Source organism: Lates calcarifer, linkage group LG7_2, assembly GCF_001640805.2.
Source record: "Lates calcarifer isolate ASB-BC8 linkage group LG7_2, TLL_Latcal_v3, whole genome shotgun sequence".
Classification (NCBI taxonomy): domain Eukaryota; kingdom Metazoa; phylum Chordata; class Actinopteri; family Centropomidae; genus Lates; species Lates calcarifer.
Window position 1 is genome coordinate 5851495 of NC_066854.1, and position 22188 is coordinate 5873682.

The 22188-nt window shown below is 42.3% G+C and overlaps 3 long non-coding RNA genes and 1 other non-coding gene across 4 annotated transcripts; 2 read left to right on the plus strand and 2 right to left on the minus strand.

Annotated features, from left to right (window-relative positions):
* The first annotated feature begins 746 nt into the window (after positions 1-746).
* Positions 747-1898, plus strand: LOC127139133 (uncharacterized). Its single transcript, XR_007809087.1, has 2 exons — positions 747-911; positions 1270-1898. It is a non-coding gene; the product is annotated as an uncharacterized LOC127139133 (long non-coding RNA).
* Positions 1899-3213: 1315 nt separating this feature from the next.
* LOC108892887 (uncharacterized) lies at positions 3214-5116 on the plus strand. Its single transcript, XR_001962547.2, has 3 exons — positions 3214-3400; positions 3970-4048; positions 4214-5116. It is a non-coding gene; the product is annotated as an uncharacterized LOC108892887 (long non-coding RNA).
* A 166-nt stretch (positions 5117-5282) lies between these two features.
* On the minus strand, positions 5283-5401 carry LOC127139159 (5S ribosomal RNA). The gene has a single exon (XR_007809153.1). It is a non-coding gene; the product is annotated as a 5S ribosomal RNA (ribosomal RNA).
* Positions 5402-20318: 14917 nt separating this feature from the next.
* Positions 20319-22176, minus strand: LOC108892890 (uncharacterized). The gene is made up of 5 exons (XR_001962551.2): positions 22122-22176; positions 21980-22029; positions 21699-21879; positions 20980-21018; positions 20319-20595 (listed from the first exon to the last, which is right to left on the minus strand). It is a non-coding gene; the product is annotated as an uncharacterized LOC108892890 (long non-coding RNA).
* Between the last annotated feature and the right edge of the window lie 12 nt (positions 22177-22188).

The window sequence follows — 22188 nt, forward strand, 5'->3', positions numbered from 1 at the left end:
GCTACAGGTTTAACATGCTGCCTTTCACCTTTAAGTCACATCCACATCACATTATACCTTAATCAAATATTCCACTACTAAAGAGACATACAGATGATAACAGGCCCACTCACTGCCTTAGAAGGAGAGGGACAGAAATGTTTCCTCTGAACATCCACAGCTCACGTCTCAACAGTTACAGAAACTAATTCACATTTTTTGCTGCTCATGGCAGCTGCTTTCTGTATAAAGTCAGGGACAGATCATTGTAGTTAACTGCTGGTGTTTGATGAAAGTCAGACGTGCTTTACACTCATCACTACATACAAGGCACACTGTTCTTTGAATGTTGGCATCAGACATAAATGTAACTGCTATGATCCTGGGTTGTTGTCCTGGTTTTTGGATTTGATTTGAAACAAAGACTAAAAGGTTAAACTTGTGTTTGCATCCACTTCAACTGAATTGTTGTCCTTTTATACACAGCAACAATTTTTACAGTAGAAAAACTAATGATGATAATCTTAAATAAGGTGGACATATTTAATATTTAGTGTTAAATACTTTGAACTGTGCAGCCACAACAATGAAGAATTCATCACTGTCCAGATGTGGGCGGCACCATACGTGGTGTGATCCTGATTCTGTGAACCTGTCTGACATGTTTATTTTGCATGATCCACTTAGATATCTCACATTCAGAATGATTTCAGGCTGATTTCTGTTCAGATAAATATTCATCTTCATTCAAACGAGCAGGCGTTCCCGTCCACCTGGACACAATATAATGAACTCAGAGTAAACAGGCTGCAGCTTCAGAGAATCTCCTTCACTGAAGACATCCTCACCACCTGGAGCCTCAGACGACGACTCCTGCCTGGACCACAGAGTGAATCAGACGACCAACCACTCATCAGCCGACCTTCTACAAGGTAAGAAGCCTTTATTGAGAAATTTGTTTTACGTATTATTGACTGCTTGGTGGTTTGAATCCTCCACACTGAGCCTCAGTCAGATATGTGTCATCAAATCAGCTGAATGAATGAAAACCAGTCAGTTTTTGTTATTTGAGCTGGAGTCAAACAAAACCTGGAACACGGACAGTGAGGAGAAGCTGATCTCTTCTGTCTCAACTTTTCTGATAGGATTTACATTTACAACAAATTATTAGACTCATAAAGAAAAGCTCTGCTCTTTCAAAGACCATATTGTTTAAGTCACTGCAACACTGTCACTTGTGCCACTATCTTCTTAAACAGAACAGTTTTCTTCTGTTTTTTTTCTCACCAGTAAATCATGAAGATCCAGTTTGCCTGTTTCCTGCTGGTGCTGCTCTCTGCCTCTGTGCTCGCTCAGAATTTCAATCAGGAGCATGTCATTGGGGCAGGAGATCCGCAAGATTGTACAGAGTTATTGAACAGCAGGGGGCTTGCTGATTTGGGGAGAATATGCAAGCACTCAACTACCTTCATTGTGGATGGCAAGCCGTCAGTCAATGATGTCTGTGCAAAAAGTGTTGGGCAAACAAAAAGTAAAGAAAAGTTTGCAATTCTTGACTGTACACTTAAAGCAAATACTAAGTGCGCCTACACCACTGTACCTCGCAGCGCATACATTACACTTGAGTGTAAAGATAATCAACCTGTGAAATTTATCGGTGCAGAGAGGCCTGCATAAGCATCTGCTATGATGTAAAAATCTGAAGTGTGATGTTAATGAGGTTGTGGATGCGCTTTTCAAGATTCATCTTCTGTTTGCTTGATAAAATAATGATAATAGTAATATTAATAATGATAATGATAAAGGAATGGTCTTCACTCAGTTACCTTGCATGTCTTTGCTGTACCCTGCTTGTCTTCATTCAAACAAGCAGCTTTCCTTTTCTGCCACACTCAGAGAATAAACTCACTGTAACCGACTTTATGTCTCAGAGAATTTCTTTCATTTAAAACTTTAAATGTCATGGGTCCACATGAGCATGTTTATAAACTGTGGACGGGAAATTATTTCCACACTGGGTTTTCAAAGATAAAGAGAGCAGGTAAAGAGAATACTTTTATAACTAAACTGTGAAGCAAGTAGTGAATACACAGCTGTGTATGACCTACAGTGTCTCTGTTAAGATGTGATGCCTTCAAGGTCTTTTCTTCATTCAAATAACAAAGTGTTTCATCTTCTTTGAGTGATGATACAATATTACACCACCAAAGACAATGGAGATAATAAATGGTTCATTGTCCTCATACACTTCTCTATCTGCACCTGCATTTTCATACAGTTGATAGTGGTATCTGTGTGTGGCTGCTGCTGCTGTGGCCTTGTGGTCCTCAGTTTGGTCATGAGTGAATGAGTGTTATTAGCTCAAATGCTCTCTGTGTGCCAGGATCAGTCTCCTCCTCTCTCAAGTTGAATAAGACGAGCTTGCATAAGCTTCAGGTTGACTAACGATCACGTGCTGATATCTCTGAAAAATCCAGGTGGAGTAGTGCAAGTCAACACTTTCCAGGCTTTATTGTGAAATCTGATGTATAAATTATTATTTGTTTTTTTTTCAGGACACACATGACGCTGAGTCTGAGCTGAACTGAACCAAACATACTCAGTATCACTGTGGTCCAGTGACGCTGTCATTTAAGAATAATCCACTGTCAATTAAAATAAAAAGTATCAGGTGATTTTTATCGGCCCACAAATACTAAAATATTACCTATTGTCTTATTCATGATAGGCCAGTCTCACTAGTGTGTGTGTGTCTGAGTGTGTGTGGAGCCTCATATTAATGAAGATGGTTGAGATGTTGTTTAAGATGTGAAACTGAATTAGGAAAGATACTTAACAGGCTCCTCTTATGATTCTTTTGAATGTTAAACTGTGAATTTAGTAAAACGGTTGAAGGCTACATCTGTCATATCACATTAAAAAAACACTGGTGTTGTCTGTGTTGTAAAGCTGTTTAGTCCTGGTGTTATAAGCAACATTACATTAAGGACAAATATTGGATCAGATGAGTTGCACACCCTTGAGAAAACTGTTTTACCTGTAACTTTAATTTACTATTATTAAATTGTGGAGGATTGCATACATGTAGTTTATTTTTGCCCATATATGTATAAACAAATTTTCTTTGATAAAAGTAAAGTGTGATGAGATAATATCTGTGGATTCAGTAATGTACAGGTGTGTGGTGAAGGCCCCACCCTCAAGTCTATATGATGGCTCCTCCTCCTGCTCCTCCTCCTCCTCCTCCTCCTCCTCCTCCTCCTGCAGGTTCACAGCAGTAGCAGAGCCTCCAGCAGGTGTGTCAGCACCTGAAGAAGCTTCAGGAGTTGGAGCAGAAGTTCACCTACGACAGCGACTCCATCACACAGAAGAAAGCTTTCCTGGAGGCCCGAGCTCTGGAGCTCAACAACCTCTTCTCCAAGTAAGGAACCCCTTACACACAAGTTATTGATCGCCTTGTTACTGATTATTAAAATGTGTGTGTGGCTCTCTGGTTGTAGAGAGACAGTCCTGCACGCCCGCCCACCCACAGAGACCGCTGGTGATTAAAACAGGCGTCCAGTTCACTGTCAAACTCCAGTAAGAGACAAAAACAAGCAGCCGAACGGTGTATATTACCCATAATCGCCGGCTTCTGGAGCAGGAAGTGCCGTCACTGTAACAAACACACCAAACTCCATTCAGATTTTTTTTAGATTTTCAGAGTTCCTGGCTGGATATCAGAGATGAACGCTGGTTTTTAATGACTTCTAAGTGTTTTTAACTGATCTACAGTTCGGCATTACTCTTATCTCAAAATTGTTTACACAGGCAGATATGTGAAGCTTAGTGTTTTCAAACAACACACAGGTTGTTAGGTTGTTAATTCAACCTGTAGTTTCCTGTTTTGTCTGTTGTGTCTATTACTCATGTAAATGTCACTAAATCCAAAGTTGTTGCTGCAGATCAACTTCCTGTTTCAGTCGAGCATCTTGTTTTCTTTTCACTCAGGTTCCTGATGAAGCTGCAGGAGTCGAGGCCATGTTTGACAAGTGAGCCTTTTCCTCAGGGTTGTTACAGAGAAGAAAGGGTACGTGTCCAAACCATTTATACAAATTTGAAAATGATTTATTATAAAACACTCAGATTAGAACAGTGAGTGATCAGAATTCAGTAGGAAAAACCGTCTTCTCACATTAAATGTTGAATAAATTATTGTTAACTTGTCCTGACTTATTGATCTGTCTAACGTCAGGTTTCGGAAGTTCAACATTTTGGGAACAAACACCAAAGTCATGAACATGGAGGAGTCGAACGGCGGCCTGGCAGCACAGTTCACTTTTCTTCAGGGTCACAGTAATCCAGTGACAGCTGTCTCTACATCCATGGCTGCACTGCAAACAGGAGATGATCACAGCTGATTCAGCACTTTTAATGAAAATGTGTAAACAAATATACGCTGCAATTACTGCAGGGATTCAGCTGGTGCAGGTGGTGTTAAACTACTGTCAGATATGAGCATCTTATTGTGTGGAGGTATCATGTAAAACTCTGTATCAGTGGTTTTAGTTTTCATAAGTGTTGGAACAGCTATTAAATCACTGTACAACTCAGTTGTTGTTGATTTTTGATGATGTAGACTCACTGTCCCACAACCTTAAACCTACAGAACTGTTTTTATCACGTTGTTATATAATCTGGTCAGGTCATCTGGAAACGCCTCAGGATCCTCCAGGAGGAGCTGGAAAATGTTTGTCAGGATGCCGCCACCGCAAAGAAGATGGACGGACTTAAAACTTCCCGCTTGGTCTTTACAACTTTACCAGCTGACTAGCTTCAAACACATCATTGTAAAATGTTTTTTTACCAAAGACATTAGTTTTCAGAAATAAAAGACTTTGACCCACGTGCAACCCCATGTGTTGCATCAATTCCAGCCTCTCCAAGCTGGAACGACTTGTACCCTGTGAGCCCTGCAGATACAAACTGGATGTAATGGTGTATTTTGCTGTATGGTCACATGGTGGTATGAACAGGGGAGGTGGTGTAGGATGAAAGCAAAAGACAGATACTGACACTGGTGTGACGTCTACCCTCAGATACTGTATGTGTGCCTTATGTTGATCTTTACTGATACAATAAACTATTTTACTCTTTTCGTTTGCCTCACTGTAAATCATTTCAACAGCATTTTTCACAGGGGGGTGAACTAAGAAACTCATCAATTGACCAAATTGGTCAGTGAATGCTCCACAACCATGTCTCCTCTGAGGCAGCAGCAGCAGCAGCAGCAGCGCCCTCTGCTGGTTGTAAAGAAGTGTAAAAGCTTACAGCACCTGGTATTCCCAGGCGGTCTCCCATCCAAGTACTGACCAGGCCCGACCCTGCTTAGCTTCCGAGATCAGACGAGATCGGGCGTGTTCAGGGTGGTATGGCCGTAAGCGAATAACAAGACGACAAACGGTCTTTTTATAGTTAACTTCACGCCATGTTCTCATGTGCTCATGGTTTGACTGTAAATCTTTCGTCTTTATAACAGACTGTGTGCCTGATAAAGATAGAAAAAGACGATAAAAAAACAAACTATAGACATATTAAAAGACATATTAACATATTTACCGGCAAATGAGCAGGTGTTTTATTATTTATTTTATTTTATTTTATTGTATTTTTTTTTATTTTTTTTTTTTTGGGGGGGGGGGTGTATGCGGGGGGTGAGGTGGGGTGGGGGGTTCTTTTGGGGGGGGGGATTTTTCTTTTTTTTCTTTTTTTTTTGGGGGGGGGGGGATTTCGTGGGATAGAGGGGAGATGGGGGGAATTTGTGTTTGTGAGTGTGTGTCTACAGTTTGGGTGTTGGGGATGAGGGTGATGTGGGGGGAGTTTGGGTCTGTAAATTACCACTGTTCAACAGAGTGGGGCGCTGTTTAGCTTCATTACCCTCACTGTTATAAATGCAGATGGAAAAATAATAGAAACACATGAGTTTAATGCTTTAGGACCATGTTTATATACATACACACACATATACACACACACACACACATATATATATATATACATATATGTAATTATAAAATATATGTAATTATAATTATAAAGTAATCAACATCACAGACTTGAAAGACAAATGAGTTTTTTTTCTAAACACTCAAAAGTCCTCATTTAACAAGTAAGTATGCCTATTAAATGGGTACTACAATAAAGAGCATCTGCCTTATGTATGTGTTTCTGTGTGTGTCTGAAAGGTTGTACTGGTCCGGGAGTGCTGCTTCACATCTACCCTGTTACCAGTATCTGGAGCATGGGTTAGTGGTAGAGGAAAGGGGAGGAGCTAGAGGAGGTGGGCGGTGCAAAGGGATTTGGGGGGAGGAGACTGTTTTGGAATATGCAGATGCTTATGGAGCTGCAAACATTTTATTATTTAGCCCCTCCACATGGAGCCAGGGAGACTGGAGCACATGGAACAAACATTTGGTAACTGTTGCTTAAATTATCCACATATTCATCACATTTTCTGTGTCTTTACTGTTTGTTGTCAGTGCAGTTTTTCACTGTTAACATGTAATTTAGGGGAAAACTTGATTCCTTTGTTAGCTCATCTTGCATGCTATAGCTAAACTTCCTAACCTAGGTCAGCTACAGCTGTTTCTAGTTCTTCGTTGATAAAAAATGAAGAGATACACTTGTGACTGGATTCAACAAAGGTTAACTATCAACAATGTCTAAGTCAACAACTGGACATGTTTTACTTTTAAGACAAAAGCAGTGAACAAGTCTTTTAGATCACAATCTAAAGCAGCCTCCGTTTTTTTTTGACTTGTTGCTATCTGCTGAGGAAGACTGAGTGATGTGTTTGAAAGCTCTACAACAGATACTGATCGTTCTTACAAACTACAGTTGAGTTTACACTGTAATACCATATTAATCCACAGGAGGGCAGTCATACTTACTTACTGGATGGAGGCTCTCCATTGTAAAACCACATTAATCCACAGGCAGATAACAACATTAACTCTAAAAAACAGACTTTAAAAAGTGAAAATGCTAAAATTCATCTTGAGGGAGAAACTTAAGAATAAATCGAATTTCACATTTCAAATTAAAATTACAAAACAATCATCATCACAGAGTTAAAAGACAAATTAGTCAAAACAGTCAAAAGTCCTCATTTAACAAATTAGTATGACTGCCCTCCTGTGGATTAATGTGGTACTACAATGGAGAGCATCTGCCCTATATAATGTGTGTGTTTCTACATTATTTCATTTTATTCATACCTAAATTAAATTTCTTTTTTAGTTAAAGCATTAAATTAATTTAAAATAATCTAAATTAAATTAAGGCCTGTGGTTTATCTGCAGAGCATGATGATGAGGCAGGATAATCCTCTGTAACTCATTTAACAAGTAAGTATGACTGCCCTCCTGTGGATGAATGTGGTATTACAATGGATAGCATCTACCCTTTATTATTTCCATGTGCTGTTTAAGTGTCTCTGACCAGATAGCCTAGGGAGTAAGGTGACTCCTCTGATATTTGGAGGTTTTGTGTTCAGTTCTCAGGCCTAACAGTGAGTTTTGAAGCCCAGCATCCAATGTAAACAGTCAAATAGTCAATGAGGTCCTGTTTGTCTGCCTGATCAGATAGTCCTGATGGTTAAAAGACTGACTTGCAATCATGAGGTTGTGAGTTCAATTCTTACAAGACTCAATGAATTTTTGACACCCAACACTTAAAGTGAAGACTTGAAGACTCTTAAGATCTACAGATCAGCAGTGTCTGGTCAAGTAGCTCACAGTGTTAGAGTGCTACTCTGAAGTTTCAAGGTTCAGTGTTCAAATCTTGGTGAATTTTGAAATCAAACACAAGGACAAAAGACTTAAGTACTCTAAAGAACAAATCTAAAGCGGTAGCTTAGGGAGTAAGGTGACTGCTCTGAAGTTCAGAGGTTCTGGGTTCGATCCTCAGAGGCTGCAGAGTTTTGAAAACCAGCATTCAAAGCAAACACTAAAAGGCTCAAATAAAGAGGGTTTAACTGTCTGAAAAGATAGCATAGACTGGTAGAACAGTGCCTTGTGTTCACGAGGTTGTGAGTTCAATTCTTGGTTGAGGCAGTGAGTTTTTGAAGGTTGGTGAACAAAGGAAAGACTGAAAAACTTTTAAAAAGTGAACCCCTTTGTCTAACCAAGTAGCTTGGTCAGTTAGAAGATGGACTGGGAGTTAAAAGGTTGTGAGTTCAATTCTTGCGTGAGTCAGTAAATTTTTGAGGTCCAACACACAAACTGAAGTCTGAAAAGCACTGTGAGAGATGTTTCCAATGTGAAGGATGCTTGCTAGTGTGGTGGATTTGTTTATGGCTGAAAAGTCATACTGGTCTGGGTGTGGCTGGTTTAAATCTACCCTCATACCAGTATCTGGAGCATGGGTTAGTGGTAGAGGAAGGGGGAGGAGACTGTTTTGAAATATACTTTTGGAACTTTAAACATTTTTTTAGCCCCTCCACATGGAGCCAGCAAGAACTGGAGCACATGGAACAAACATTTGTTAACTATTGCTTAAAATATCCACACATTCATCACATTCTCTGTGTTTTTGTCAGTGCAGTTTTTCTTCGGATAACTTGACATCTACACCTGTTTCAAGTTCTTCATTAACACAAAATGAAGAGATACACCTGTGACTGGATTCAACAAACAATCTAGAGCAAGCTCAGTTGTTCCTGACTGAACTATGCCCAGACTCAAGTGTATCTCTTTCATTTCCTTTTACTCAACAACTAGAAACAGGTATTGATGTTAGTGTATATAAAACATGCAAAATTAGCCAACAAAAGAATTGTGTTCTCACCTAAATCACATGTTAACAGTGAAAAACTGCACTCACACACTAAAAACACAGAGAATGTGATGAATGTGTGGATATCTTAAGCAACAGTTACCAAATGTTTGTTCCATGTGCTCCAGTTCTTACTGGCTCCATGTGGATGAGCTGAGTGTCAAACAGAGGTGGAGGATCCCAGCTGGCTTTATATAAAGTTGGGGGCGGTGTTTGGCCTGTTCAGAGTTCAGACTCACAATTAACTCATGAACAGACACAAGGTCTTTTCTTCAGTAGAAGAAAATTCCTTTATTAAGAATAAACTATATGTAAGTAATCCAACACAATTCTACTCTGAGTAACTGATCATAAAATAGATGTTTTATTGTGTCATCTGTTGAGGACAGCCTACAAATCTCAAGATGTTTGCAGGACAGCCTGTGCTGTGCATCTGATGGACGATGCATGTGACAGTGTATGCATACAGCTGCAGATAAACATGCATAGGATGACAGATCGGTAACATGATGACAACTTTTATAACCTGTTCTTTAAATTATAAAAAGCTTAATTAAAAAAATCTAAATTGAAGTGGTTTAACCTCAATTTTGGGCCGCAGTCCAAACCTGAGCTCATTAGCGCCCTCCGGTGGACACAGACCCTGTATGTCAGTGCTCCTTCTGAAACCCTCTCAGCTTAGTTCAGACTCTCCCTCTTCTCCCTGAGACACACCCACTGGCTTTGCTTTGTGTCTCTGCATCAGACAACATCACACAAACACTTCTTCCCTCATGCCCTCAGCTACACTGCTGATTTTACTGATTACACATCACTGTTAAAGTTTTCCTCATTGTTTTAAATAGAATCATTTGTTAATTGGTTTTGTCGTGTGCGGCTGTGCAGCCTTGTTTGTACTTGAAGAAAAAAGAATGATTAATATCACAAAGGTGCAAAAAAGAGAGAGAGGATTTCTGTGAAGAGTAGAAATGAGGCTTTGGTAACTCCCTCAGCAGGAGCCTGACTCAGTGGCTTGAAGAGTTTCTGTGACTTCAAACCCCGCCCCCTGAACTCTGCACTGCCCAACTTGGTTCAGCCCAAGTCCCCTCTCCCTCCTCTCCCTCCTCTACCTGCTCCACCTCACCCAGCAACTGAGTTGGAAAAACTAAGGATTGATATCATGCAGGTACAAAGAGATGGTCAGACAGAATAAACCTTTAATTGTTCAGTCATGTTGAGAACATGTTTGTCTTCCATCTTATCAGTTTTGGTGAAACTTTAGTTCAAATCTAATGCTGTGATATGTTTTTAGCTCTTGATATTTTTTATTTTTACCCTCTCAAAGTCACCTTATCTGAGAAGCCATGTCTGGGCATTAACATCCTGACAAGTTTTATTCCTAGCTTCACCAAACTTTGTAAGATCGCTGTGTTGTCTCTCTGCCCTGTGTGCCTGTCACTTGCAGTGTGGCTGCTTTCTTTGCAGATACTGGAGGTGAGCATGGTCATGAGCACCTGAGCTCATTAGCGCCCCCCGGTGGACACAGACCCTGTATGTCAGTGCTCCTTCTGAAACCCTCTCAGCTTAGTTTAGACTCTCCCTCTTCTCCCTGAGACACACCCACTGGTTTTGCTTTGTGTCTCTGCATCAGACAACATCACACAAACACTTCTTCCCTCATGCCCTCAGCTACACTGCTGATTTTACTGATTACACATCACTGTTAAAGTTTTCCTCATTGTTTTAAATAAAATCATTTGTTAATTGGTTTTGTCGTGTGCAACTGTGCAGCCTTGTTTGTACTTGAAGAAAAAAGAATGATTGATATCACAAAGGTGCAAAAAAAGAGAGAGAGGATTTCTGTGAAGAGTAGAAATGAGGCTTTGGTAACTCCCTCAGCAGGAGCCTGACTCAGTGGCTTGAAGAGTTTGTGTGACTTCAAACCCCGCCCCCTGAACTCTGCACTGCCCAACTTGGTACAACCCAAGTCTCCTCTCCCTCCTCTCCCTCCTCTCCCTCCTCCACCTCACCCAGCAACTGAGTTGGAAAAACTAAGGATTGATATCATGCAGGTACAAAGAGATGGTCAGGCAGTACAAACCTTTAACGGTTATTATATCTGCAAAATGACTGAATATCAGCTGCTGGTAATTAAAGAGTGGCTGTGGATCTAATTCTTTTGTTGAGACAACTAGTCCAGATTTATAAAACAGAATTTCATTGCTGATTTGAACCAAAATACAGTACATGAATCTGGCTTGAAGCCTAAACCCCACCAGTAAGACTGGAGTCTGAGAAATGACGCTCCAAAATACAGACTGAGAACCTCTTGACCTTTGTGACCCAGGGGTTTGATGAGGAGCAGCCCTTTAAACAGGCTGTTGGTTCAGATCCAAACATCTGACGTCCACAGATGTTTCAATCCAAGAGAGTGGTTGCTGCACTGTCTCAGATTTAGTTTGTTCTTTGTCTATACGGTGTTTGATTCCCTGAAATGAGGCTTTTAAAAGCTTTGCAGATACTGCAGGTGAGCATGGCAGAGGGCCATCAGCACCTGAGCTCATTAGCGCCCTCCGGTGGACACAGACCCTGTATGTCAGTGCTCCTTCTGAAACCCTCTCAGAGCTGAGTTCAGACTCTCCCTCTTCTCCCTGAGACACACCCACTGGCTTTGCTTTGTGTCTCTGCATCAGACAACATCACACAAACACTTCTTCCCTCATGCCCTCAGCTACACTGCTGATTTTACTGATTACACATCACTGTTAAAGTTTTCCTCATTGTTTTAAATAGAATCATTTGTAAATTGGTTTTGTCGTGTGCAGCTGTGCAGCCTTGTTTATACTTGAAGAAAAAAGAATGATTGATATCACAAAGGTGCAAAAAAAGAGAGAGAGGATTTCTGTGAAGAGTAGAAATGAGGCTTTGGTAACTCCCTCAGCAGGAGCCTGACTCAGTGGCTTGAAGAGTTTCTGTGACTTCAAACCCCGCCCCCTGAACTCTGCACTGCCCAACTTGGTTCAGCCCAAGTCTCCTCTCCCTCCTCTACCTGCTCCACCTCACCCAGCAATTGAGTTGGAAAAACTAAGGATTGATATCATGCAGGTACAAAGAGATGGTCAGGCAGAATAAACCTTTAATGGTTCAGTCATGTTGAGAACATGTTTGTCTTCCATCTTATCAGTTTTGGTGAAGCTTTGAGCTTTTAAAAATCTTTTAGTTCAAATCTAATGCTGTGATATGTTTTTAGCTCTTGATATTTTTTATTTTTACCCTCTCAAAGTCACCTTATCTGAGAAGCCATGTCTGGGCATTAACATCCTGACAAGTTTTATTCCCAGCTTCACCAAACTTTGTAAGATCGCTGTGTTGTCTCTCTGCCCTGTGTGCCTGTCACTTGCAGTGTGGCTGCTTTCTTTGCAGATACTGGAGGTGAGCATGGTCATGAGCACCTGAGCTCATCAGCGCCCTCTGGTGGACACAGACCCTGTATGTCAGTGCTCCTTCTGAAACCCTCTCAGAGCTGAGTTCAGACTCTCCCTCTTCTCCCTGAGACACACCCACTGGCTTTGCTTTGTGTTTCTCCCTCAGCAGTAGCTTGACTCAGTGGCTTGAAGAGTTTCTGTGATTTCAAACCCCGCCCCCTGAACTCTGCACTGCCCAACTTGGTACAACCCAAGTCCCCTCTCCCTCCTCTCCCTCCTCTACCTCCTCCACCTCACCCAGCAACTGAGTTGAAAAAACTAAGGATTGATATTGTGCAGGTACAAAGAGATGGTCAGGCAGTACAAACCTTTAACGGTTATTATATCTGCAAAATGACTGAATATCAGCTGCTGGTAATTAAAGAATGGCTGTGGATCTAATTCTTTTGTTGAGGCAACTAGTCCAGATTTATAAAACAGAATTTCATTGCTGATTTGAACCAAAATACAGTACATGAATCTGGCTTGAAGCCTAAACCCCACCAGTAAGACTGGAGTCTGAGAAATGACGCTCCAAAATACAGACTGAGAACCTCTTGACCTTTGTGACCCAGTGGCTTGATGAGGAGCAGCCCTTTAAACAGGCTGTTGGTTCAGACCTAAACATCTGACGTCCACAGATGCTGAAATGAGGCTTTTAAAAGCTTTGCAGGTACTGGAGGTGAGCATGGTCATGAGCACCTGAGTTCATCAGCGCCCCCCGGTGGACACAGACCCTGTATGTCAGTGCTCCTTCTGAAACCCTCTCAGCTTAGTTCAGACTCTCCCTCTTCTCCCTGAGACACACCCACTGGCTTTGCTTTGTGTCTCTGCATCAGACAACATCACACAAACACTTCTTCCCTCATGCCCTCAGCTACACTGCTGATTTTACTGATTACACATCACTGTTAAAGTTTTCCTCATTGTTTTAAATAAAATCATTTGTTAATTGGTTTTGTCGTGTGCGGCTGTGCAGCCTTGTTTGTACTTGAAGAAAAAAGAATGATTGATATCACAAAGGTGCAAAAAAAGAGAGAGAGGATTTCTGTGAAGAGTAGAAATGAGGCTTTGGTAACTCCCTCAGCAGTAGCTTGACTCAGTGGCTTGAAGAGTTTCTGTGACTTCAAACCCCGCCCCCTGAACTCTGCACTGCCCAACTTGGTTCAGCCCAAGTCTCCTCTCCCTCCTCTCCCTCCTCTACCTGCTCCACCTCACCCAGCAATTGAGTTGGAAAAACTAAGGATTGATATCATGCAGGTACAAAGAGATGGTCAGGCAGAATAAACCTTTAATGGTTCAGTCATGTTGAGAACATGTTTGTCTTCCATCTTATCAGTTTTGGTGAAGCTTTGAGCTTTTAAAAATCTTTTAGTTCAAATCTAATGCTGTGATATGTTTTTAGCTCTTGATATTTTTTATTTTTACCCTCTCAAAGTCACCTTATCTGAGAAGCCATGTCTGGGCATTAACATCCTGACAAGTTTTATTCCCAGCTTCACCAAACTTTGTAAGATCGCTGTGTTGTCTCTCTGCCCTGTGTGCCTGTCACTTGCAGTGTGGCTGCTTTCTTTGCAGATACTGGAGGTGAGCATGGTCATGAGCACCTGAGCTCATCAGCGCCCTCTGGTGGACACAGACCCTGTATGTCAGTGCTCCTTCTGAAACCCTCTCAGAGCTGAGTTCAGACTCTCCCTCTTCTCCCTGAGACACACCCACTGGCTTTGCTTTGTGTTTCTCCCTCAGCAGTAGCTTGACTCAGTGGCTTGAAGAGTTTCTGTGATTTCAAACCCCGCCCCCTGAACTCTGCACTGCCCAACTTGGTACAACCCAAGTCCCCTCTCCCTCCTCTCCCTCCTCTACCTCCTCCACCTCACCCAGCAACTGAGTTGAAAAAACTAAGGATTGATATTGTGCAGGTACAAAGAGATGGTCAGGCAGTACAAACCTTTAACGGTTATTACATCTGCAAAATGACTGAATATCAGCTGCTGGTAATTAAAGAATGGCTGTGGATCTAATTCTTTTGTTGAGGCAACTAGTCCAGATTTATAAAACAGAATTTCATTGCTGATTTGAACCAAAATACAGTACATGAATCTGGCTTGAAGCCTAAACCCCACCAGTAAGACTGGAGTCTGAGAAATGACGCTCCAAAATACAGACTGAGAACCTCTTGACCTTTGTGACCCAGTGGCTTGATGAGGAGCAGCCCTTTAAACAGGCTGTTGGTTCAGATCCAAACATCTGACGTCCACAGATGCTGAAATGAGGCTTTTAAAAGCTTTGCAGGTACTGGAGGTGAGCATGGTCATGAGCACCTGAGTTCATCAGCGCCCCCCGGTGGACACAGACCCTGTATGTCAGTGCTCCTTCTGAAACCCTCTCAGCTTAGTTCAGACTCTCCCTCTTCTCCCTGAGACACACCCACTGGCTTTGCTTTGTGTCTCTGCATCAGACAACATCACACAAACACTTCTTCCCTCATGCCCTCAGCTACACTGCTGATTTTACTGATTACACATCACTGTTAAAGTTTTCCTCATTGTTTTAAATAAAATCATTTGTTAATTGGTTTTGTCGTGTGCGGCTGTGCAGCCTTGTTTGTACTTGAAGAAAAAAGAATGATTGATATCACAAAGGTGCAAAAAAAGAGAGAGAGGATTTCTGTGAAGAGTAGAAATGAGGCTTTGGTAACTCCCTCAGCAGTAGCTTGACTCAGTGGCTTGAAGAGTTTCTGTGACTTCAAACCCCGCCCCCTGTACTCTGCACTGCCCAACTTGGTTCAGCCCAAGTCTCCTCTCCCTCCTCTCCCTCCTCTACCTGCTCCACCTCACCCAGCAATTGAGTTGGAAAAACTAAGGATTGATATCATGCAGGTACAAAGAGATGGTCAGGCAGAATAAACCTTTAATGGTTCAGTCATGTTGAGAACATGTTTGTCTTCCATCTTATCAGTTTTGGTGAAGCTTTGAGCTTTTAAAAATCTTTTAGTTCAAATCTAATGCTGTGATATGTTTTTAGCTCTTGATATTTTTTATTTTTACCCTCTCAAAGTCACCTTATCTGAGAAGCCATGTCTGGGCATTAACATCCTGACAAGTTTTATTCCCAGCTTCACCAAACTTTGTAAGATCGCTGTGTTGTCTCTCTGCCCTGTGTGCCTGTCACTTGCAGTGTGGCTGCTTTCTTTGCAGATACTGCAGGTGAGCATGGTCATGAGCACCTGAGCTCATTAGCGCCCCCCGGTGGACACAGGCCCTGTATGTCAGTGCTCCTTCTGAAACCCTCTCAGCTTAGTTCAGACTCTCCCTCTTCTCCCTGAGACACACCCACTGGCTTTGCTTTGTGTCTCTGGATCAAACAACATCACACAAACACTTCTTCCCTCATGGCCTCAGCTACACTGCTGATTTTACTGATTACACATCACTGTTAAAGTTTTCCTCATTGTTTTAAATAGAATCATTTGTTAATTGGTTTTGTTGTGTGCAACTGTGCAGCCTTGTTGTGAAGAGTAGAATTAGCGCCCTCTGGTGGACACAGACCCTGTATGTCAGTGCTCCTTCTGAAACCCTCTCAGAGCTGAGTTCAGACTCTCCCTCTTCTCCCTGAGACAGTGATAATAGTACTAGGTCTTAATGTCCAAACATGGCTTCTCAGATAAGGTGTTTGTCAAGTTATAAAAACAGAATAATATCAAAGGCTGAAAACATGAAAACGTGGGCCGTGTACAGGCCTTGTTTTCTGGACCTGTTCATGTCAATGTCTGAACAAAATCAGAGATGGTGCTGCAGCAACCTTTTCTGATCTGATATGGAATGACCCCTCTGAAGTTCTTGGGTTTGAGTTGTGGCGGATTTTGATGAAGTCCAGGACCCTCTGTAAACTCCCAAAGGCTCCAGGAAATAAGTGTAAAGGGTCTGATGAGATAGCTGAACCTTTAGGTTCTGAGGATGTTGATTTGACTCAGTTGTGGGTCGTACAAGCAGAGATTTTTGAATCAAAGTCTGACAAAAGCCTCTGATCAACACGTCGCCTTATAGCTCACACCGACACTGAAGTTCAGAGTTATCGGTTCCTCTGAAGTTTTGAGGTCTTGGGTCAGAGGCTGCAGAGTTTTGATGCCCAGCACTCAAAGTAAACACTGAAAGGCTCAAAGAAATGTGTCTCAGCTGTCTGACAAGATGGCGCAGACTGGTAGAACACTGACTCGTGTTCAAGAGTCGTGAGTTCAATTCTTGGTTGAGGCAGTGAGTTTTTGAAGGCTGGTGTGCAGATCACAGAGTGAAATGCTTGAAAAAAGGAGTTCAGGTGTCTCACCCTGTAGGTCAGTGGTTAAGGAGATGGACTGGGTCTCAAGAGTTGGTGAGTTCAATTCTTGCTTGCGTCAAAGAGTTTTTGAAGACTGGTGTGCAAAAGAAAGGCTGAAATGCTTAAAGAAAGAGTCCTCCACTGTCTGACAAGATGGCGCAGACTGGTAGAACACTGACTCATGTTCAAGAGTCGTGAGTTCAATTCTTGGTTGAGGCAGTGAGTTTTTGAAGGCTGGTGTGCAGATCACAGAGTGAAATGCTTGAAAAAAGGAGTTCCGGTGTCTCACCACATAGGTCAGTGGTTAAGGAGATGGACTGGGTCTCAAGAGTTGGTGAGTTCAATTCTTGCTTGCGTCAAAGAGTTTTTGAAGGCTGGTGTGCAAAAGAAAGGCTGAAATGCTTAAAGAAAGAGTCCTCCACTGTCTGACAAGATGGCGCAGACTGGTAGAACACTGACTCATGTTCAAGAGTCGTGAGTTCAATTCTTGGTTGAGGCAGTGAGTTTTTGAAGGCTGGTGTGCAGATCACAGAGTGAAATGCTTGAAAAAAGGAGTTCAGGTGTCTCACCCTGTAGGTCAGTGGTTAAGGAGATGGACTGGGAATCAGGAGTTGGTGAGTTCAATTCTTGGTTGAGACAAAGAGTTTTTCACTTTCAACTGCCAAAATGAAGAAGCCAAATGCGCCACGAGCATTAGTCACATCAGATCCTCAGTGGTGCAGTGGATTTGTCTGCAGGCAAGAGGTTGTGATTGGGAACCAAGAGGTTGCAGGTTCAAGTCTTGGTTGAGACAAAGAGTTTTTCACTTTCAACATACAAAATGAAGATGTCAAATACGCCCGGAGCTCTGTTCATATCAGATGCACGGTGGTGCAGTGGGTTCGTCAGCGGCCGGATGGTCGACTGGTCTGGGAGAGGCCGGTTCGAATCCCCTTCACTGCCAGCGTCTGGGTTAGGGGGTAGCAGGAGAGGATAATTTAGTTCGGGGGGGCGGTAGTAGCTAGGGGGAGGGGCTAGATCAGGTGGGGGGGGGGCTAGGTAGGAGGAGCCAGAGGGGGGTGGGGCTAGGTAGGAGGAGTCAGAGGGGGTGGGGCAGGTAGGAGGAGCTAGAAGGGGCGGGGCAGGTAGGAGGAGTCAGGGGGAGGGGCAGGTAGGAGGAGCTAGAAGGGGCGGGGCAGGTAGGAGGAGTCAGGGGGAGGGGCAGGTAGGAGGAGCTAGAGGGGGGGTGGGGCAGGTAGGAGGAGTCCGGGGGAGGGGCAGGTAGGAGGAGCCAGAGGGGGGGTGGGGCAGGAAGAAGGGAGGGAGTGACTTATTGGTTTTATAGAACATGCTTGTGCGTACAAGGTGCTTTTGAAACTTTTTAGCCAGCAAGAACTGGAGCAGATGGAACAAACATTTGGTAACTCTTACTTAAAATATCCACACATTTATCACATTTTCTGCATTTTTATTGTTGTTAGTGCAGTTTTACACTGTTAACTATTAACTTTAGCATTAGCTTTAACTTTAACATTAGCTTTAACATTAACATTAGCTTTAACTTTAGCATTAACATTAGCTTTAACTTTAGCATTAGCTTTAACTTTAGCATTAACATTAGCTTTAACTTTAGCTTTAACATTAACATTAGCTTTAACTTTAGCATTAGCTTTAACATTAGCTTTAACGTTAGCATTACAATGCTACAGCAGAACTAGCAGCAACAAAAGGTGCAGAGATACACATGTGAATGGATGCAACAAAGGTTAAATAACAAGGTCCAAACAAACAGCAGCGCAGACACGAGTGTATCTCCTCACCTCCCGTTTCTGAAAAACACAGAGAAGAAACAGATGTAGTTAGGTTAGGCTATGATTCTAGCAGGTGTTGAAATCTGCAAGGATTCTAGCATTAGTCAAAATCTGCAAAGTAAGCCAACAAAAGACTCACGTTTACACTTAAATTGAAAGATAACCATTTAATAACTGCACCGACAACAGTAAAAACGCAGAAAATGTGATAAATGCGTGGATATTTTAAGCGAGAGTTACCAAATGTTTGTACCACGTGCAGCAGTTCTCGCTGGCTCCGTCTGCGCGCGCCGGGTGTCAAAGAGGAAGTCGCTGTTTCCGGCGCGTCTTATATAGACGAGAGCGTGGGGGGAGGGGGGCAGTGCACTGGGGAGAGGAGGGGGGCGGCTGGACCTCACTCTGTGCAGGTCTCACGGGAATCGAATCCCGTTTCTGACACGTGTGTGATTCCCCCAAACAAAATGTCCCGTGAATAAATCACTATAAGATCGATGTTTTATTGTGTGAACTGCTGCGGACAACATATAAATCCACAGACGTTTGCAGAACAGTCAGTTTGTTTTATATTTGTGTTGCATTTAACACTTTGTCACGTATTTCTCTTGATTCAAACGACACTCGGAGGTTGTCGCTCAAATCTGACAAAGTGTCTGACTGGACTGTACCAAGTCAAGTAGAGAACAGAGGGGGGTTTCAGGTGATCTCCACCTTAGTTTGTGTTGAGCTGCCGAAGGCTCTGTGTTTCTTGTAATACTCTGACTGACTTCATCCCCACTTTAAAGTCTTTGACCGTTTCATGAACACACCACGCTTGCTCATGGTTTGAATTGTTGGGTCTCCTTATAAATATTATAATATAAAGAGCACGGTGTAAACCTGCTCTGTGTGTACAGCGCCTCGACATGACGTCTGTTATGATTTGACGCTGTATAAATAAATATTGACTTGACATCATCAGAGAAATCAGAAGAAAGCTGCAGCTGTTTTCAATTAAAAATGATTGCTATGAGTTTATGGGCCAACTTTTCTTTGAGCGTCTCCTGCTCCACAGCCTGAAAGTTAAAAAATAAAATAAAAGAACCCCCCACCCCTCTTCCCTCTACCCCCTCCCGTGCAACCCCCACCCCGCACCCCCGCACCCCTAACCCTAACCCTAACCACAATCTCAGTTTATATAACGCCAGATCACAACAAAAGTTATGTGAGGGTTGGAATGATTAAATCAGATTCAGTTGTGATGGTCAGAATGTTTTATTTGAATGAAAACGTGCTGAGAAACGATCTTTATGATGAAATATTCCTGTTCCCTCTCTGTTGCTTCAACCCGCTCCATACAACACTCTGGTGTCACGGCGCTGACAGGTGTTTGTTCAACTTAGTCAAACTCTGCTTTTCGTTTGCGCCCCCTAGTGTTTCATCTTTACACTGCTATCAGTAAGGTTAGGTAGGATATGGGTTTAATTCATTTTATTGACCATGAAAGCGAATATCTTTAGTAAAAATCCTTGAACAATAATGTGGCGCTATGATGGCTCTAACGGTGATCCTGCAGGAGTTTCCTGTGGTTTCAGGTGGATTAAGAATGATTTTACGCTCCCCGGCCGCTCTGACAAATGTTACACGTGTTTATTAGGGTATTTACGGTCAGAAATCCTGTTGTGTGTGTGGGAGGGGACTCGAGGAAATCCGAGCATGCGCTGTATTGACTGTCATTTGTAATAATATTCTCTCAACGTTTGAATAAAGTTTGCACTAGCAAAGTCGAAGTCACGTTTGATCGCGCGAGATTTGATCTGATTTAGCTCTGTTAGTATGGTGTGCTGTGTTGGTCGTTGCACATCACACACTTGTGTTATTTATCATCATGTGTGTGCTCTCTCACATTCTCTACATTGGCATAATAATGTGATAAGAACATGTTCTATACTACAGAACCTATAGAATCTATAGGTTTATGGTCATGAGACAAACAACAAAAACTCAGTTGTACAGTGGTTTAATTGCTGTTACAACACTGATGAAAACTACAGCCACTGATACAGTTTCTTAAATAAAAAGCTCAGGTTGAATGCTCCACACAATAAGATGTTTTTGCAGACTTAAATACACAATGTCCAAGTGATCAATAATCACCAGTAATCACAGCATATACATTTATTCACATATTTTTATTATAAGTATGCAGAATTAGCTGCGATCATCTCCTGTCTGCAGTGAACCCATCTTTAGTTCTGGTCAGGAAAGTCTGCGCTCATCTGAGAAGAAGAGAAAAGGACAGGTTGTTAGGTACAAAGACACAAAGTAAAGTGACTCCAGCTCTAATGTAAATCCAGAGTATTGTTCTAAGAATGAAGGGGATCTTTCTGCATGAATTTTATGTTAACAAGTGAATTTCATGCAACAGACACGTAAAGAAATACAATACATGACCGAGGCGCTTTAGATTTGTCCTAAATTCATTCTGCATGCATGTAAAAATATTTTCTCTACTGCTGTTTGTATTTCAAGCTTTAATAAGTGTAAAAAATAAAACAAACACTTGTGTTGGAGGAGGGAGAGCCACAGCTGTTAGTGTAGTAAAGTATAGTTGAGTTAAACTGCAGCGGTTTAGCAGGGGAACAGATTGAAGCGGCGTCTACCTGAACGTCAAACTCTCCAAATCCAATCAGATTGCTGGTCTGGAGGCCGAGCAGGAAGAGAAATACAAAAAAACAAAACAAAAGACAGACGGCGAGATTTACAGCTGAGAAGACAGAGATCAGACTGAGCAGGAAAAACAAATGACTGCTGCTTCAGGAACTCTGAACACAGTCAACTCTACAGTTTGAGTATGAAGAGGCAGAGAGGATGCGGTTTCCAGTTTTCTGTGCGTTCCTCAAGATGTTGCTCACTCAAAGTTAAATAATGAAAACATGAGCGGTTCTGTTAACAACCACCAAGTAACAGAAAAGTATCAATCGTAGTATCGATACGCCTCCACCGACCAGTCCTGCTGCAGTTAATAAGACTGTGAATTCTTGAATTGTGGCCGTAAATGTGTTTGGTGCTGTCACAGTGACCTTTGACCTATAATCAGTTCATCTTTGAGTCCAAATGAATATTTGTATTAAATTTGAAGGGATTCCCTCGAGGCCTTACTGAGATATCGTGCTCAAAGTAAAGGGACGGCTGCCCATTAATTTAATTTTTGCAGCTTCCCATAAACACAGCTCAGTCTCAGAAGATTTACAATGACCCAACAAATGGAGGATTTTGGAGAAATCCGAGTGTGAAAACTGTGGATGGCTCTGTCAGCGAGCCGTGCAGAGTTTAAAGCAGCAGCACACAGCAGAGTTGTTCATCTGCAGTTGGCACTCACCACGGTGTCGATGTCTCTGGGACCGACGAACTGCTCCAAAACCTTGTAGTCGTCAGGAGACATCGGCATCATGTTGTCCTGCAGTCTGGACGTTTTCTCTGCTTACACTTCTGACACTGATATAGCTCCGTCTTCATGAAGCCGCTCCTCTCTGTGTTCTCCACGTCCATCGGCTCCGGAGCTGGAAATCAGTGAAAAGTCTGGTTTAATTTCTGTACAGAAACCTGCGTACTGTTACTGTGAGATAAAAGAGACCGGGTGCAGGATGGTGTGCGTCTCACCCTCTGTGGGTTTGGAGTAGTACTTCCCGAAGGCCTTGTCTTTGTTCGCACTTAAATCACATGTTAACAGTGAAAAACTGCACTCACACACTAAAAACACAGAGAATGTGATGAATGTGTGGATATCTTAAGCAACAGTTACCAAATGTTTGTTCCATGTGCTCCAGTTCTTACTGGCTCCATGTGGAGGAGCTGAGTGTCAAACAGAG